This window comes from Nicotiana tomentosiformis, chromosome 6, assembly GCF_000390325.3.
Source record: "Nicotiana tomentosiformis chromosome 6, ASM39032v3, whole genome shotgun sequence".
Taxonomy (NCBI): Eukaryota; Viridiplantae; Streptophyta; class Magnoliopsida; order Solanales; family Solanaceae; genus Nicotiana; species Nicotiana tomentosiformis.
In genome coordinates, this window is record NC_090817.1 from 27,609,763 (window position 1) to 27,628,326 (window position 18,564).

Genomic DNA, 18,564 nt, shown 5'->3' on the forward strand with positions numbered 1-18,564 from the left:
GTCTCTTGAGACCTCTTGGCCTCCCTCTCCTCTCTATCCTGGGCAAGCATGCCCTCCAATCTCCTAGCAATACTCACAACTTGCTGATAAGAAATATCCATCTCCAACTCCCTAGCCATACTAATCCGAATGCTGGGGTGGAGTCCCTCAATAAATCGTCGAACCCTCTATTGAAATGTGGCAACCAAGGCCGGTGCATGTCAAGCCAAATCACTTAAGCGAATTGCATACTCTGACACAGTCATAGCACCTTGGTGCAGATGCTCAAACTCCATGCGCCATGAGTCCCTGAGGCTTTGAGGGACATACTCTCTCAAAAACATGTCCGAGAACTGAGTCCATGTAAGTGAAGCTGCCTCAGCCGGACAACTCAACTCATAAGCACGCCACCACTGATAGGCTGCTTCTCTAAGCTGGAATGTAGTAAAAGAAACCCCACTCGTCTCCGCTACGCCCATAGTACGGAGAATACGATGAGACTCCTCCAGAAAACCCTGAGCATCATCTGTAGCCAATCCGCTGAAGGTATGTGGGTGGTACTTCTTGTACCTTTCAAGTCTGAGCTGCTCCACCTCAGAAGCTGCTGCCCTAACCTCGGGCTGAGCTGGAGCTACCGGCTGCATTGGTACAATCTCTGGAATCTGGTCGACCTGAACCCACTGCTCTGGAGTACCGGTGACGGGAGTCTGTGCTCCTCTCCCAGCCTGAGATATGGCAGGAGCAAGTGGAATCAAACCATCCTGAGCTATATTGCTGGACATGCTTAGAAACTGGGCTAGAGTCTCCTGGAGGGCTGGTGCAGAAACAAGTACTTCAGGTGTCTGCCCTCCAGCTGGAGCTACTTGGGGATCCTCTGTAGCAGCTCGTGCGGGTGCCCTTGCTACACCACGTGGACGTCATCGGCCTCTACCCCGGTCCAGGTCTCATGCAATACATGTCCTCACCATCTATGAGAGAATAGAATACAGAAGTTTAGAATCTTTCGCACGATAAGGAATCAAAGTAGTGAAATTTTCCTAACAGTTCCATAGCCTCCCGAAGATAAGTATAGACGTCTCTATACCGATTTGCGAGACTCTAATAAACTCGCTTGTGTCTCACGACACCTATGAACCCAGAGCTCTGATACGAACTTGTCACAACCTAATTTCCCCTCTGTATAACGTTGTGACAACACCTAGTCTCTACGACTAGGTAAGCCTAACATTTTGCAAAATAATGAAATAAAAACATAAATTTAACAACTAACTGGGTACCATACCGCTTGGCATGTACAATAACCAATTATTCAAAAATACACAGCAAATTCCCAAAACCAGGAACATCATGAATCATTAACTACAGAAGGAAAATCTAGTGTCTCTATACATCAGAGTCTAACAAAATGAAAATACAGAAGATAATGGATATGGGGAAGAGTAGAAGGGGACTCCGAGGTCTGCAGATGTGGCAGATATACCTTGAAGTCTCCAAAGGTATCCCGGCTCACGAATAGTGTGGTTGATAAGGAGCACCTGGATCTACACACGAAAAACATGTGCAGAAGAGTAGCATGAGTACACCATAATCGGTACCCAGTAAGTGCCAAGACTAACCTCGGTCGAGTAGTGACGAAGTCAGGTCAGGGCCCTACTGGTATATATATATATATAATAAAACAAGGTAGAATGAAATACCGCAGTAAAATAAAGACTAAAATTTAACACGAATGAAGCAATTCACCTGGTCACTGATGCTCATACTTTACCTGCTGGCAATTCAGATACTGAGCTACATATTCTACTATATCCTTTTTCATTCTCCTCCACCAGTAATGATGTCTCAAGTCCTGATACATCTTTGCAGCACCCGGATGAATAGAGTACCGCGTACTGCGAGCCTCTTGGAGAATCAAATCACGCAAACTGTCCACATTAGGCACACATAGCCTACCCTGCATCCCCAATGCACCATAATCCCCAATAGTGACCTCCTTAGCATCACCGTGCTAGACCGTGTCCTTAAGGACAAGCAGATGGGGGTCATCATACTGACACTCTCTGATACGATCATAAAGAGAAGACCAAGAGACCACACAAGCCAATACTCAACTCGGCTATCCAATCTCACAAACTAGCTAGCTAAGGCCTGAACATCTAACGCCAATGGCCTCTTTACTGCTGGTAGATATGCTAAACTCCCCAAACTCTCTTCCAAGGGACTCAAAGCATCGGCCACCACATTGGACTTCCCTGGATGGTACAAAATAGTGAAATCATAGTCCTTAAGTAGCTTCAACCACCTCCGCCGACGCAAGTTAAGATCTTTTTTTTTTGAATAGATGCTGCAAATTCCGATGATCGATATAAATCTCACAACCAACACCGTACAAATAATGCCGCTAAATCTTCAAGGCATGAACAATAGCTGCTAACTCAAGGTTGTGGACCAGATTGTTCTTTTCATGAATCTTCAACTGTCTAAATGCGTAGGCAATCACCCTACCGTCTTGCATTAACACCGCACCGAGACCAATCCGTAATGCATCACAATATACTGTATAGGACCCCAAACCTGTAGGCAATACCAATACTGGGGTTGTAGTCAAAGTTGTCTTGAACTTCTAAAAGCTCTTCTCACATTCCTCTATCCATCTGAACGGAGCACCCTTCGGGTCAGCCTGGTCATAGTTGCTGCAATAGATGAGAAACCAAGAAAACTCCGGATCTCTATAGCTGAGGACGGTCTGGGCCAACTTTGCATTGCTTTAATCTTCTTCAGATCCACCTGGATCCCATCACTCGATACTATATGACCCAAGAATGCCACTGAGTCTAGACAAAACACACACTTTGAAAATTTTGCATATAACTTCTTTTCACTCAAGGTCTGAAGTGCAGTCCTCAAGTGCTGCTCATGATCCTCACAAGTCCGGGAGTACAATAGAATGTCGTCAATAAACACAATGACGAATGAGTCAAGATAGGGCCGGAACACAATGTGCATCAAGTGCATGAATGTTGTTGTGCATTGGTAAGCCCAAAGACACCACAAAGAACTCGTAATGACCATACCGAGTCCTAAAAGCAGTCTTCGGGACATCTGGCTCCTGAATCTTCAACTGATGATAGCCTGAACGTAAGTAAATCTTGAAGAACACTCTGGCACCCTGTAACTGATCAAATAAGTCATCAATATGAGGCAATGGATACATGTTCTTCATTATTACTTTGTTCAAATGGTGGTAATCAATACACATCCGCATAGAACCATCCTTCTTCTTCACAAATAAGACAGGAGCACCCCAAGGTGACATACTGGGCCGAATGAAGCCCTTATCAAGCAATTCCTGTAACTGCTCCTTCAACTCCTTTAACTCAGGAGAAGCCACACGATATGGATGAATAGAGATGGGCTGAGTTTCCAGCTACAAATCAATGCGAAAATCAATATTTCTGTCGGGCGGCTTGCCCGGAAGATCAGCTGGAAACACATTTGGAAATTCATTCACTACTGAGATTGACTCAACTGTAGGGGTATCAATACTGATATCTCGCACATAAGCTAGATACGCGTCACACCCCTTCTCAACGATTCGTTGAGCTTTAAGAAATGAAATAACTCTGTTGGGAGTATACTCTATGGTACCTCTCTACTCTAATCGCGGTAATCCTATCATAGCCAGCGGCACGGTCTTAGCATGATAATCAAGAATAGCATAATGGGGTGACAACCAGTCCATGACCAAAATAATATCAAAGTCCACCATGCGGAGCAATAATAAATCAGCTCCAGTCTCAAAACCACTAAGAGCAATCAAACACGACTGATACACGCGGTCCACAATAAGAGAATCTCCCACAGGAGTAGACACATAAACAGGGGAACTCAAAGAATCGTGAGACACGCTCAAATACGAGGCAATATAAGAGGACACATAAGAATATGTAGAGCCTGGGTCAAATAATACCGACGCATCTCTATGACAGGCCGGAACAATACCTGTAATGAGATAATCAGAAGCGACTGCCTCTGTACGAGCAGGAAGGGCATAATATCTGGCCTGACCTCCCCCTCTAGGGCGGCCTCTACCTCCCCGACCTCCACCTTGAGTTGGATGAGTATGTGGGGTGGTAGCTGGTGTTGTAATCATAGCTTGAGGACCCGGTGGAGCACGCTGTGCCTGAGAAGTTTGTGGAGGTGCTCCCCTTCTAAACCTGGGGCAATCCTTTACCATATGGAGAGTGTCGCCACTCAAAACAAGCTCTGGGAGGGCGTGGCTGCTGTGCCTGGCTCGGGATAGGTCTGCTAGACTGGCCACTAGGAACACCCCGTGCAGGAGGCACACTAGATACTGGCAGTGCATAATAAGGCTCCTAGGGCCCAGAGGGAGCTGGAACACCACTGGCGGCTAGAAGAGCTGAATGAACGGGGCGGCTCACATAACCTGTACCATGGCGAGCTGCCGGGGCACGAGCACCAGAATAAGAACCAGTGTCTCGAGACCTCTTGGCCTCCCTCTCCTGTGTATCCCGGGCAACCATGCCCTCCAATCTCCTGGCGATACTTACAACCTGCTGATAAGAAATATCCATTTCCAACTCCCTGGACATACTAATCCAGATGCTATGGTGGAGTCCCTCAATAAACCGTCAAACCCTCTCTTGAACTTTGGCAACCAAGGTCGGTGCATGTCGGGCCAAATCACTGAAGCGAACTGCATACTCTGACACAGTCATAGCTCCCTGGCGCAGTTGCTCAAATTCCGCGCGCCATGAGGCTCTGAGGGACACACTCTCTCAAAAATATGTCCGAGAACTGAGTCCATGTACATGAAGCTGCCTCAGCCATACTACTCAACTCATAAGCACGCCACCACTAATAGGCTGCTCCTCTAAGCTGGAATGTAGTAAAAGAAACTCCACTCGTCTCCGCTACGCCCATAGTACGAAGAATACGATGACACTCCTCCAGAAAACTCTGAGCATCATCTGTAGCCAATCCGCTGAAGGTAGGTGGGTGGTACTTGTACCTCTCAAGTCTAAGCTGCTCCACCTCAGAAGCTGTTGCCCAAACCTCGGGCTGAGCTGGAGCTACCGACAGCATTGGTACAATCTCTGGAACCTAGTCGACCTGAACCCGCTGCTCTAGAGTACCGCCGATGGGAGTCTGTGCTCCTCCCCCGGCCTGAGATGTGGCAGGAGCAAGTGGAATCAAACCATCCTGAGCTAAGTTTCTATACATGCTCATAAACTAGACTAGAGTCTCCAGGAGGGATGGTGCAGAATCAAGTACCTCAGGTGTCTGCCCTTCAGCTGGAGCTACTGGGGGCTCCTCTGTAGCAGCTCGTGCGGGTGCCCTGGCTGCACCACGTGGACGTCCTCGGCCTCTACCCCGGCCCCAGCCTCTCGTGGCTCTAGCAGGGGCGCGGGTGCCTGGTCATCAGATCCGCCTGTACGTGTCCTCACTATATGTGAGAGAATAGAATATAGAACTTTAGAATCTTTCGCACGGCAAGGAATCAAAGTAGTGAAATTTTCTAACAGTTCCATAGCCTCCCGAAGATAAGTACAGACGTCTCTTTACCGATCCGTGAGACTCTAATAAACTATCTTGTGACTCACAACACCTATGAACCTAGAGCTCTAATACCAGCTTGTCATGACCCAATTTTCCATCCGTATGACGTCGTGATGGCACCTAGTCTCTACGACTAGGTTAGCCTAACATTTTGTGGAATAAAAATGAAAACATAAATTTAAAAACTAACTGGGTACCATACCGCTTGGCATGTACAATAACAAACTATTCAAAAATACACAGCAAATGCCCATAACCCGGAACATCGTGAATCACAAACTATAGAAGGAAGATCTAGTGTTTCAATACATCAGAATCTAAGAAAAGTAAAATACAGAAGATAATGGACATGGGGAAGAGTAGAAGGGGACTCCGAGGTTTGCGGACGCGGCAGATATACCTTAAAAGTCTCCAAAGCTGTCCGGGCTCACGAATAGTGTGGCTGATAAGGAGCACCTGAATCTTCACACGAAAAATATGTGCAGAAGAGTAGCATGAGTACACCACAATCGGTACCCAATAAGTGCCAAGCCTGACCGCAGTAAAATAAAGACTGAAATTTAACATGAATGAAATCATAGAAGACAACAACTCAGTACACAGAGATAACAATAGGGGATCTCCCGAGATACTGTCTCGTAATCCCAAACATAAATGTGCAGGAGAATCTCTCGGAATACCGTTCCGTAGTCCCAAAGTAAATATGCAGTACAGGGGTATCTCCCGGAATACCAAGACAGGGGGATCTTCCGGAATACCGTTCCGTAGTCCCAAAGTAAATATGCAAGACAGAGGGATCTCCCGAAATACTGTTCCGTAGTCCCAAAAGTAAATATACAGATCAAACAATGAAATTAACAGCTACAACACGAAATCCTACAATTTAGACAAAGTACAAAGTCAAGTAAAAATAAGAAATTCACTAAACATACTGCACGGAGTTCAGATAAAGCAATTAAGGCAAGTAGACATGATATTATAAGCTAACAGGATACTATACATGCTGATGTAACTCAAATAAGAAGGAAACATGTTATTACTTAGCAGAAATTGGGTTTTTACAATAATTAGGCCATGTACGTACTCGTCACCTCACGTACTCGACGCTCACATATCAAAACAGTACCAAATCCCAAGGGCATTTCTCCCACACAAAGTTAGGCAAGCCACTTAGCTCGAACCAAGCTCAATCAATCAGTCAGAATGCCTTTCCCATGAATATCCGGCTCCAAATGGCCCAAGTATAGCCAAAAGCAATTACATATCATAAATACAGCCATAATAAATTCATCTAATTAATGAAATCAATGCTTTAACAAAAATTCCGATATTCACCCTAAAAATTTGACCCGGGCCCACATCTCGGAATCAGGTAAAAGTCACAAAATACAAACACCCATTCACTCACGAGTTCACTCGTACCAAAATTATCTAAACCCGATATCCAAATCCCAATCAAAACTCAGAAATTCAGTGAGGGAACTCTTCCCCAATTTCCCCAACTTTTCAATCCAAATCCGAAATTAAATGGAGGAAACAACTATAGATTAATGAAATACAACCAAAAACGAGTTAGGAATCGTTACCCCAAAGCTCTCTAAGAAAATCCTTCGAAAAATCGCCTATTCCCGAGCTCCCAAGTCCAAAAATGAAGAAATGAATCAAACCCTCGATTTGTCCCGTTTTCTGCAAGTTAAACCCCACCTGCGGTCCATTAACCACTTTTGCAGTACCACTTCTGCGGCTAAAGCTCCGCACCTGCGGAATTGCATTAAATTCCTCGGCTCCACATATGTGCACCTGTGCACGTATATCCGCATCTGCGGATGCGCTTCTGTGCTCGCTCGTCCACTTCTGCGGAACTTGGCTTCCTCCCCAAATCGGCTTCTGCGATCTCGCTTCCGCAGATGCGGCTCCACTTTTGCGGCTTACTCGTCGCACCTGCGACCACTGGCCCTCAAGATTAAAAGCGGACCTGCGACCTTTTTCTCTGTTCTACGGGACCGCACATGCGTACTTCCCACCGCATGTGCGAAACTACTAGAACCAACAACTTCAGAATATGCACAAGTCAAATTTTCCATCCGTTAAGCACCCGAAACTCACCTGAGGCCCCTGGGACCTCGACCAAACATACCAACCAATCCTAAAACACCATATGAACTTAATCGAGCTCTCATACGACCCCAAACAACGCTAAAATCACAAATCATCCTCCGATTCAAACTTAAAGAACTTAGAATTTTCCAAATTTGACAACTGATGTCGAAACCTATCAAACCATATCCGATTGACCCCAAATTTTACACACAAGTCATATTTAACATTACAGACCTACTCCAACTTCCAAAATCAGAATCCGATCCCGATATCACAAATTTCACTACCGGTGAAAATCTCCAAAAATTTGACTTTTGCCATTTCAAGCCTATATTAGCTAAAGACCTCCAAAACAAAATCCGGATACACTCCTAAGTCTAAAATCACCCAACAGAGCTAACAGAACTGACGAAACTCTATTCCAGAGTCGTCTTCACATAGTTCCAACTACAGTCAAAATTCTAAGACTTAAGCTTCCGTTTTAGGGAATACGTGTCCCAAAACACTCCGAAACCAAAACAAAACCTCCTGGCAAGTCACTTAAGCAGAAAAAGAAACAGGGAAAACAGTAAATAGGGGATCAGGGCTATTACTCTCAAAATGACCGGCCGGATCGTTACATCACCCTTCGTGCATTAACACTCAAATACGGAACGACATCAACCTTCGTGCATTAACACTCTCCCTTACCATGTAACAATGAACATATAACAACAGGGAGATAGAATAAGCAAGGCCAAGTCTTATGTCAACAATGATTCCACTATACCAATCTCTACTTCAGAAACAATGTTCAATTATCACAGATAGTCCATAAGTGCGGAAAGAACAATCGATTTAGTAATTAACTAATCTAACCATGGATATTAAGATCAAAGAAAGAAAGAAATTACAAGAAACAAGTCCCACCCACATGCTTTAACCCAACAACAACGCATAAGTACTCGTCACCTCACATATATGTTGTATCCAACATTTAGACAAGTAGCAAATAGGAAAACAAGTCCTAATTACTCGAGTCAAGGTTAACCACGATACTTACCGCACTCCAAAAGTCGACTCAAAGCTGTACCAGAGCCTTTTCCCTAGAATCCTTCTCCAAATCACTCGTATCTAACCACAATTGACTCAATAATATCAAATATTACTAAAGAATCAATTACAATGCATAAATTTAGGATTTTCACACTGTTCCCCAAAAAGTCAAAAATCCACCTCAGGCCCGCTTGGTCAAAACCTGAGGTTCGGACCAAAATCTATTTTTTCATTCACCCCCAAGCCCGATTATGTAATTAGTTTCTGAATCCGACCTCACTTATAGGTCTAAATCTCTAATTTGCAGAAACCTTCAATTCTTCCCAAAACCCTAGTTTTCTGCCATAGAAGAACAAAGATTAGGGCTAGAAATTAATGGGTGATGTTAGAAATGGAAGAAAATGAGTTAAAGTGTACAAACCTATGAATTGGTGTTGAGTTTTACCTCAAAATTGCATTTAGGATGAGCTCTAATGAAGAGTTTATGAAAAATGGAAGAAATCTCGTTTTAGGACTGTTTTAAATCACTGGCGTCGGATGTTCATCGCATTCGCGTGAAACCTGATGCGTTCGCGAAGAGCATGTCCTAACTGGCTTACGCGATCGCGAAGGTCTAGCCCTCCTCACCTCCGCGTTCGCGAGACTGGGCTCGCGTTCGCGTAGAGTTACCTCAACTCCTCTGCCCAGCCTATCTAACCCTACGCGTTTGCGTGTGACTGGGTGCGTTCCCGTAGAGCACCCCCCCCCCCAATGCTCCGCGTTCGCGACCAAGGTTTCGCGTTCGCGTAGAACAAAATCTTCCCCAACCCATCTTACCCTTCGCGATCGCGGAAGGAAACACCAGAAACAAACAAAGGTGAAAAACCAGCAAGCTTTCTAAGTACAAAAGGTCTGTATGCTATCCGAAACTCACCCGAGCCCTCGGGGATCCAAACCAAATATGCAAACAATTACAAAAAACTGATACGAACTCGCTCGCGCGATCAAAACATCAAAATAATTCCTAGAACTACGAATCGGGCACCAAATCAAATGAAATTTTCAAGAAAACTTTAGAATTTCTATTTTAACAACCGGACGTCCGAATCACGTCAAATCACTTCTGTTTTGCACCAAATTTTACAAACAAGTCATAAATATCGTAATGGACCTATACCAAATTCCGGAACCAAAATCCGAATCCGGTATCACCAAAGTCAAATATTAGTCCAATTTATAAATTCTTTAATCCTTTAAATTTCAAATTTTCAACAAATTGCGATAACTCAAGTTAGGGACCTCCGAATTCGATTTCCGACATACGCTCAAGTCCCAAATTACGATACGGACTCATCGGGACCATCCAAATATGGATCTGGATTCGTTTGCCCAAAATATTGATCGAAGTCAATTCAAATAGATTTTTAAGGAAAAATTTCATATTTTATAAATTTATATCATAAAAGCCTTCCGGAAAAATATCAGGGCTGCGCATGCAAATCGAAAAATATATAAAAGAGTTATCGGAGGCTTCGAAACACAGATTTAAGGTTTAAAACTCTAAATGGCCTATCGGATCATCGCAGAAGGTAAAATACTTATACAATAAGAAGACCATTATTATTATGTTTCTGGGGATTACGTTTTTCCATTGTCTTGAATATTTTGTACAATTATTTAATTTACCTTACTCCTTTCATGTGTCGGAATTTCAATGCACTAAACGTTCATCCAGAGATTTATATGTATATAAATTGGTTTTTGTTTTGAAATTCCTATATATTAGGAGGATTTACCTCATTCAAATAAGGAAATAGTTAATGGCCAAAAGTTTAGTGAACTTTAAAGTCTTAAATTTTAGTAAAATAATTAAATGATTATTTTGTCCAATGTTTAATTTGTTGTTAAAGGGTAAAAAAAAGGCGAACGATATTTCGTTAAAAGCCTTCGTGCTTTTAATATAGTTAATTAAATTGTTTTCCAATACATAAATGTGTCATTATTTTTGGAACAGACTAATAAGAAAAGTGTGTTATTTAAATTAGAATAGATGGGGTATTAGATGATTTATTTGAGTTATATAAAATTATAAATAAAAATTAAAGAAAAAATTCTGAAAAAGGTAAATAATGTTCTCATTTAGCTAGCTCAATAAATAAAGATATCATATACCCCAAATGTACCTCCTATTATTTCTGTACATGCATTCGATGCAGGTACGTTTTTGTTTTTGGTTGGTATATGTTGACAATATAATATTTTAACATTGGTTCCGTTTACTTATCTGTTTGACGGAAAAGTGTAAATCTCCGATTAAACTAGTTAATTTTATGTAATGAGAGATCAAGCCTAGTTGATAATAATATCCCTGGATTTATAACTAGCTAACACAAATAACGCAGGGTAATATTGGTGGGGGATTAAATGCAGTGTGTATTTAATATTACAAGAGGATAATGACGAAAGAATATCAAGCAATAAATAACAATAAATGACATACACGTAAATAAGGAGAATGATTCACCCAATATTGAATGAGGTGGATGATTTTTCTTTCTGACATTGATGAGTGATAGACAAATCCTAGAATATTGAAACCATTCTCGGATCTGATGAAAAAGTTTGGAATAATGGATGGTAGAATATTATTAGAAAGGTAGTGTTTATACATTTTCTAGAGAGAGTAAACTTCTCAAAAAGTGCTCTTATCCCAAATATTACATGCCCATCCCCTTATCTCTTTTTCTATTTATATGGGACATATCCCCAGTCAACCCTTAAAGTACCACTATATAGAATATTCAGTGGACTATTCCCTTAAATATCTTATTACAAAAACTAGTCGTTAGCATCGTCCTTAATACTTGACCTTGGCCGTTATTGACCGCCCGGCTACGAGCCCCGTTGTCCACTAGTAGACCTTGGCCACATCACTTTCCATAATACCACTCCATGCTAAATTCTATTGAGACAGATTTTAACCTATACAGTTAGTTCCTCTACTTATTGATGTCGATCCTGTGCGACCTCGATGAGCGGACTCTGTTAGTTATGGTTAAAAGGTTTAGATGAGCATGTCGAGTAGTAGCGTTGCATACAGGGTGGAAACGTGATCTACCGTGAGCCGTAACCCTGGGTCACATCGTTTCAGAGTGACATCATGCCATCATACGTCATTATTATGTGTTTTCACGATATCTGGCATCATTTTCCGTGCCTCTGCCGCTTTGATTCGTGAGCTGGGTAACAACGGTTTACTTTCTCTATATTGATGTCTGAACTCTTATAAATAGGGATATAAAATCCTTTGCCTTACTCTTTGCAATCTAAATATTGGACCTTCATACTTTCTTCTTCCTTCCTCATTCAGAATCCTTGGTCTTTTGTTCCTACTTCCATATTCTTGCATTCACTGATTCTGGTGGCTCCTACTACTCTTGACTCTTCTGCGTTTACACCTCCTTTATTCATAAACAAAGATGGTTAATGTGTGTTCCATTTCTGGGGGGGAGGGGGTACCTGACCCTGTTCCCTTGGCAGTGCGCATGCCTCCCCATGACGATGGGGTTGCCATTGTTGTAAAGGATGAAAGCTTTACTATGGTGGAGAAAATAATTCCCCATAACGAGAAGGCTAGATCTAACATTTCATTTCAAAATTCCAACCCACATCGATCTAGTCTCGGTCGGTCATGACGTGGTGCAAATTCATTGCCCCTGATACTGCACATTCTATGCATATCCATTCTATGTGGGCTACTCATTTCCCCTTCTCCCATTGGCGGAGGAATTTTACAGCTACTACGGCGTCTGCCCGGCCCAACTTTCACCTTATATCTACAAACTCATCCGCATATTGACGAAGTGCGTGGAATTGGCCGGACGCGGGATCTCTCCTTGCCACCTGATGCACCTCTTCGCGCCCAGTTTCTATAGGGGGACGATGTTGCATCTTCGTCACCGAGGAAGTAAGTGTTTGGTAGTGAAGATGGAGGACAAAGCAAATCGTCGGTTCTGGCTTAGCTACTTCTACATCAAGATCGAGGACGTGGTGACAAATGCGAATGGATTTCCTGAGGCATGGAATTATGCCCGTAAGTATTTTTTACTAAGCGCTTATTTTGCTCATTTTGATTGTAGCCTAACACTCTTCCTTTTTCTTGTTCAGCTGAGACTTTATCCCCTCCTTTGGTTGCGGATATTCATGACTAGGTTAGCCAGGTCTTGCCTCACACAGTGAGGATTCGTGAATGGTCGGCCTTTATCAAGAAGTTCGGACCCAAGCTTTTAGCGACCGGTGAGTTTACCCGTTTTGAATCTTTATTGTCGTGGCCTTATGGTTGCTTGCTTCTTATTGTTTTGTGGGGATCGACCTCTTAATCTTCTTTTTCTTATCTTTTATTTTAGCTCAGGGATTCTCAAGGAGGTCGAAGGGCCCTACTCCTGTATTTCTCCAGATGAACACTACAGCGGGGTCCGCCCCTGATGTGACTGTGGCCAAGCTTGACCGACCATCCACTTCTATTCGGCCTCCGGTTTTGGCTAGATCGGCTCGATCGTCGACGGCTTCAATGTCTGAGACCTTGACCTATCCCTTGCTTTATTTAGTACATGAAGAGTCTTCGCTAAGCGAGGAGGATTTGGTCCCTCGTAAAAGGAGGTTAGTGGATGTCGGCGATGGAACAATCCGAGTCGTAGATTCTACAAGGAACGAATGTGAACCAGCCTCCGTTGTGCCTGAAGACGGTGCAAAATTTTCCGTCTGAGGTCCTGCCATTAGCGGAAGCCGCAGAGAGCGTGCCCCTTCTTGATGCCAATGCCAGAACTTGTGGAGTGTCCGTGGAGATTCTAGGTACTGTGCGGCGAGATGTGCCATCGTCCTCGCAGCCCATTGATGTTCCCACCTCGTTTACCGATGAGAGAGGTAAGGGGGTTGCTGAGGGTGGTTATGAGACAGGCTCCGATATAGACCCTGGGTAGGTTAGGATAATGGGAGAACGACTCTCCCAGCTCGAGGTGAGATTGGGGGGAACTATGCGGACTATTGCGATCCCTCTTGACCGGGATCTTCTAGTTGATACGGAGGACATGGTCCCTTATCTTGGTCCCTTCTGTTCCGACGTGGAGAGTAAGACCCTCGAGAAACTGAAGGACTCCACATTGTCGAGGAGCATATTCGGCCTTGCTCTTAGGGTAAGTTGGGAATTTTATTTGTATGTTCATGTCGAATGAGATTTTATTCTTACTCGCTTCTGGTTTTGTTTTCATACCGTGAACTTGGAGATCGAAAGCTCTGGCTGAGAGGGGAGGCGGAAGGCCATTTTCCAAAAGATGGAGTGGAAATATCACGAGTATCGTGATAAGCACCGCGAGCTTTGCAGGTGGCTTGGTGGGAGTAGCAATTTCGGGCTCTCCGAGATGAGCTAAAGAAGAAGGATGACAAATTGGTGAAGGTCATCAGAAAAACTAGTGAGCTCGAGGGGGCGTTGAAGGACAAAGAAAAAGAGCTTGAGGTGAGCAGGGGAGTCGAGTCCCATTGCGCCGACCTTCAAGCCCAAGTGATCTCACCGAGGGTAGAGCTCTAAGAAAGTCTAATTAGGGCGGATGCTCGGGGTGGTGACCTCGCCGAGAAGATAGCGGACTTAGAGAAGTCAAAATCGGATCGGTTGGTGGCTCTGAGGCAAGTAGAGGCATCGGAGGTCGTAATTCGCATTCTTCGTTCAGAGTGGGTGAGTGATTTGGAGACGGCAAGGCTCAGACAGGAGCGACTCGACGAGCGTATAGGAGAGTTGGAGAAAGAAGCTTCAGGCCTTAATGAACGAGTTGTCTCCCTTGAAGCCGAGAAGTCCTAGTTATTGGCTCAACAGTCTTCTTCTCGCTCTTCTGCTTTTCCTGACATTCCGCTGGATCTGTATGAGATCTGGATCCACGCCGATGCCCAAAAAGATATATTTAGGGACTTGATGGCGGTGGGGAAGGTTTCTGAGGCCGACTTTGAGTATGCTCGTGCTAAGGCACGCTTAGCTCGGACTACTTGTGGCTATGATCCCGCTACACCGGAGGCTAGTGATGGTAAGAAGGACATAGGCATGGACGAGATCGAACAAGATGCCTGGTATGAGGATGAGTATTCTGAAGGCGGTAGCGACGGTACTGGCGGAGAGGCGGGTGGAGATAACCTAGGCGGTCAGATAGATGACGTTGTTGGGTTAGGTGGCGAGTAGTTATTTTTCTTCTTTTTGCTTGTAAGTTTTATACATATTTTTGTGGGCATCTGTTCTAGCCTTTGTAAAGAATATATTTTATGAAATGCTATTTTCGCTGCTCATACCTGACTTGTTTCCTTCTGTTCGGGCTCGTATTCCTCTTTCTTTCTTTTTTTCTGTTTGGTCGCTTTAGTCGTAAAAACTTGGTTTATGTGTGTTGAACGAGGTCGAAACAAAACTCAGTTTTGGTCGCGATTGGGGGCCGGTAGGTATTGATTCGAACAAGGTCGAATGTAGCCCGTACTTAGTTACTTCGAGCAAGGTCTAATGTGAGTTAATTCGAGCGAGGTCAAATATAACTTACTGAATTGTGGCCGGGGGCTGAGCGGGTGTTGATTCGAACGAGGTCGAATGTAACCCGTACTTAATTGTGGTCGGGGGCCGAGTAGATATTAAGGCAATGTTGCTCTGGCAAAAGTATGGACGGACTTCATACATTTGTGTTTTGCTCATATACTTGGAGCAATTTACATGCTTTCCGGGATAGCATTCAAGTCCTAGTCTATCTAGTCCCTTCATTGGGCGACATGGAAGTGTGTTGAGAGGTTGGGCAATGAACTGACCGTCCGGTGCCTTCTTCCATTTGTATTTTAACTTGAAGTGTCCCCCTTGTCGCCTCGCTAAAAACCTCCTTGAGAATATCCAACTGGGATAAAATTCAAGTGAGGGAAAAAAAAGTACGACTTGGAGAATGCTTTTTCTTAAAAGTTGAAGTACTTGAGGTGTGTGATGTTCGTTGTTTGGTAGTAGTTTTTCTTCCATTGTTTCTAGTTGGAAAGACCCTTTATTTGCTATTGTTGTGATTTTGTATGGACCGTCCAATTTGTTCCCAGTTTGCCTTCCCCCGGGTCTTTGCTTGCTTGTGTTTTGGCTTTGAGCACGTAGTCCCCGACTTTGAGTTGCCTGATCTTGGCCTTTTTGTTATAATAGTGTTCTGCATGTTGTTTTTGGGTGATCATACTTATGTAGGCCATATCTCTCCGTTCTTCGGCTTCGTCGAGCTCTTGCCTTCTACTTTTATCGTTCCTCGGCCCGCTCTTATGGGAATATCTCAAACTGGGCTCTCCGACTTCGACTGGAATTACCGCATCAGTCCCATAGACTAATGAGTAGGGCGTCTCTCCTATGCTCGTCTTCGGCGTTGTACGGTAGGCCCAAAGCACTTATGGTAATAACTCCGGTCATAGTCCCTTGGCGTCCTCAAGCTTTTTCTTCAAGATATTCAGTATTGATTTATTGGAGGCTTTCGCTTACCCGTTGCCTGTGGGGTGGTATGGTGTTGAGAGTATTATTATGATATACCACTTCTCAAAATATTCGACGACTTTTTTTCCAGTAAATTGGGGTCCGTTGTCGCAACTGATCTCTTTGGAGAGGCCAAAGCGGCACACGGTGTTTTTCAATATGAAGGCGATCACTTCCTGTTCGTGTATCTGGGCGAATTCTCCTGCTTCTACCCATTTAGAAAAATAATCAATTAAAACTAAAAAAAAATCGTATGTTACCTGGCCCCGCAGGGAGGGGGCCGATGATATCCATTCCCCACTTGATGAACGGCCAAGGGGAAGTGATCGAGTGGAGGTGTTCGCCCGCTTGATGGATCATTGGGGCATATTTTTGGCATTTCTTGCATTTTTTGACGAAGTTCGCGGCCTCTTTTTTCATAGTGGGTCAGTAGTAACCTTCCCGTATGAGACATCTGACCAGAGCTCGATTGCCAGAATAAGCTCCGCAGTGGCCTTCGTGGACTTCTTCTAGGACGCGCCGCGTTTGATTTGGGCCTAAGTATTTCGCCAGGGGGCCGCCGTACGTCCCCTTGTATAGGTCGTAATGAATGATGTTGTACCTGGCTGCTTGCATCTGAAGCTTTTTGGCTTCCTTTTTATCATCTGGGAGTATGCCATCTTGCAAGTATGTAACAATACGGTTGCGCTAGTCCCCAGGTAGATTTATAGTCCTTACCTCAATTTGATCTATTGATGAGTGGAGGAGTATGACCACATTTCTTTCTCCGGTTATGCTTTTACTGGCTGCTGCTAATTTGGCAAGGATATTTGCTTCAATGTTTTGTGCTCGAAGAATCTAATCGAGCTAGCATTCGTCAAACTCGGGCAGTAGTTTGCAGATCTCGGCCTGGTATTTTTGTAACCTTTGCTCTTTGATCTGGAAAGTCCCTGCAACTTGGTTGACGACGAGTTGAGAGTCGCAGCGTCGTATGATACATCTCACCCCATACTTGAGTGCTAGCCTTAATCCTGCAATCACGGCCTCATACCCGGCCTCGTTGTTAGTCATGTCCGGGCACCTTATGGACTGGCGAATCACTTTGCCTATTGGAACTTCTAGTACAAGTCCTAATCCAAACCCTGATGTATTAGAAGCGTCGTCGATGTACAAAATCAATAGATCTTGTATTTGTGGAGAAGCGTGGGCCTCTTCTTTTTCGACTTCGGGCATTATTTTTGCGTTGAAGTTGGTGACGAAGTCGGCGAGGACTTGTGATTTTATCGCCATTCGCAGTTGATATGTGATATCATACTCGCTTAATTCTATGGCCCATTTGGCTAACCTGCCAGATAGCTCGGGCTTATACAAAATACTTCTCAAGGGGGAAGTTGTGACTACCGAGATAGGGTGGCACTGGAAGTAGGGTCTAATCTTTCATGAAGCTACGACCAAGGCCAGGGCAAATTTTTCGAGGTGGGGGTACCTCGTCTCGGCATCGACTAAGGTTTTGCTAATGTAATAGATGGGAGATTGCGTACCTTTATCTTCTCGGACCAGGACCACACTCATCGTCACTTTAGATACGGCGAGGTTTAAGAGGAGGTGATCCCCAGGCTCCACTTTGGAAAGCAACGGCGGTGATGACAGGTAAGCCTTTAATTCCTTTAGGGCTTGGGCGCACTCAGAGGTCCACTGCAGGTCGTTGTCCTTTCTGAGTACGCCGAAAAACTTGTGGCATCTGTTAGATGATCGCAAAATGAATCTTGACAGGGCGGCGATATGGCCAGTCAGCCTCTGAACCTGTTTTTTGGCGGTTAAATTCTCTGGTATTCCTTCTATGGATTTGATTTGGTCGGGGTTGACCTCGATACCTCGCCCTGATACTAGGAAACCCAAGAATTTTCCTGAGGTCACGCTGAATGCACTCTTTCCAGGATTTAGTTTCATCTCGTATCACCTGAGTATATCGAAGGCTTCTTCAAGTGGCCGATGTGATCTTCTTTCCTTTTGGACTTTACCAGCATATCGTCTATGTAGACTTCCATAGTCTTGCCGAGTTGATCTTTGAACATTTTGGTCACCAACCTTTGGTATGTCGCCCCTGCGTTTTTCAGTCCTAAGGGCATAACCTTTTAGCAGTACGTCCCTTGATGGGTGATGAAGGTGGTCTTCTCCTGATCCTCCTCTTCCATGAGGATCTGATTGTAGCCTGAGTAGGCGTCTAAGAAGCTTAACAATTCATGCTCGGTCATTGCGTCAATGAGCTGGTCGATATGGGGTAACGGGAATGAATCTTTGGGGCATGCTTTATTCAAATCTGTAAAGTCTACGCACGTTCGCCACTTCCCATTTTTCTTTTTCACCATAACCACATTGGCGACTCATTAGGAGTATTTTGA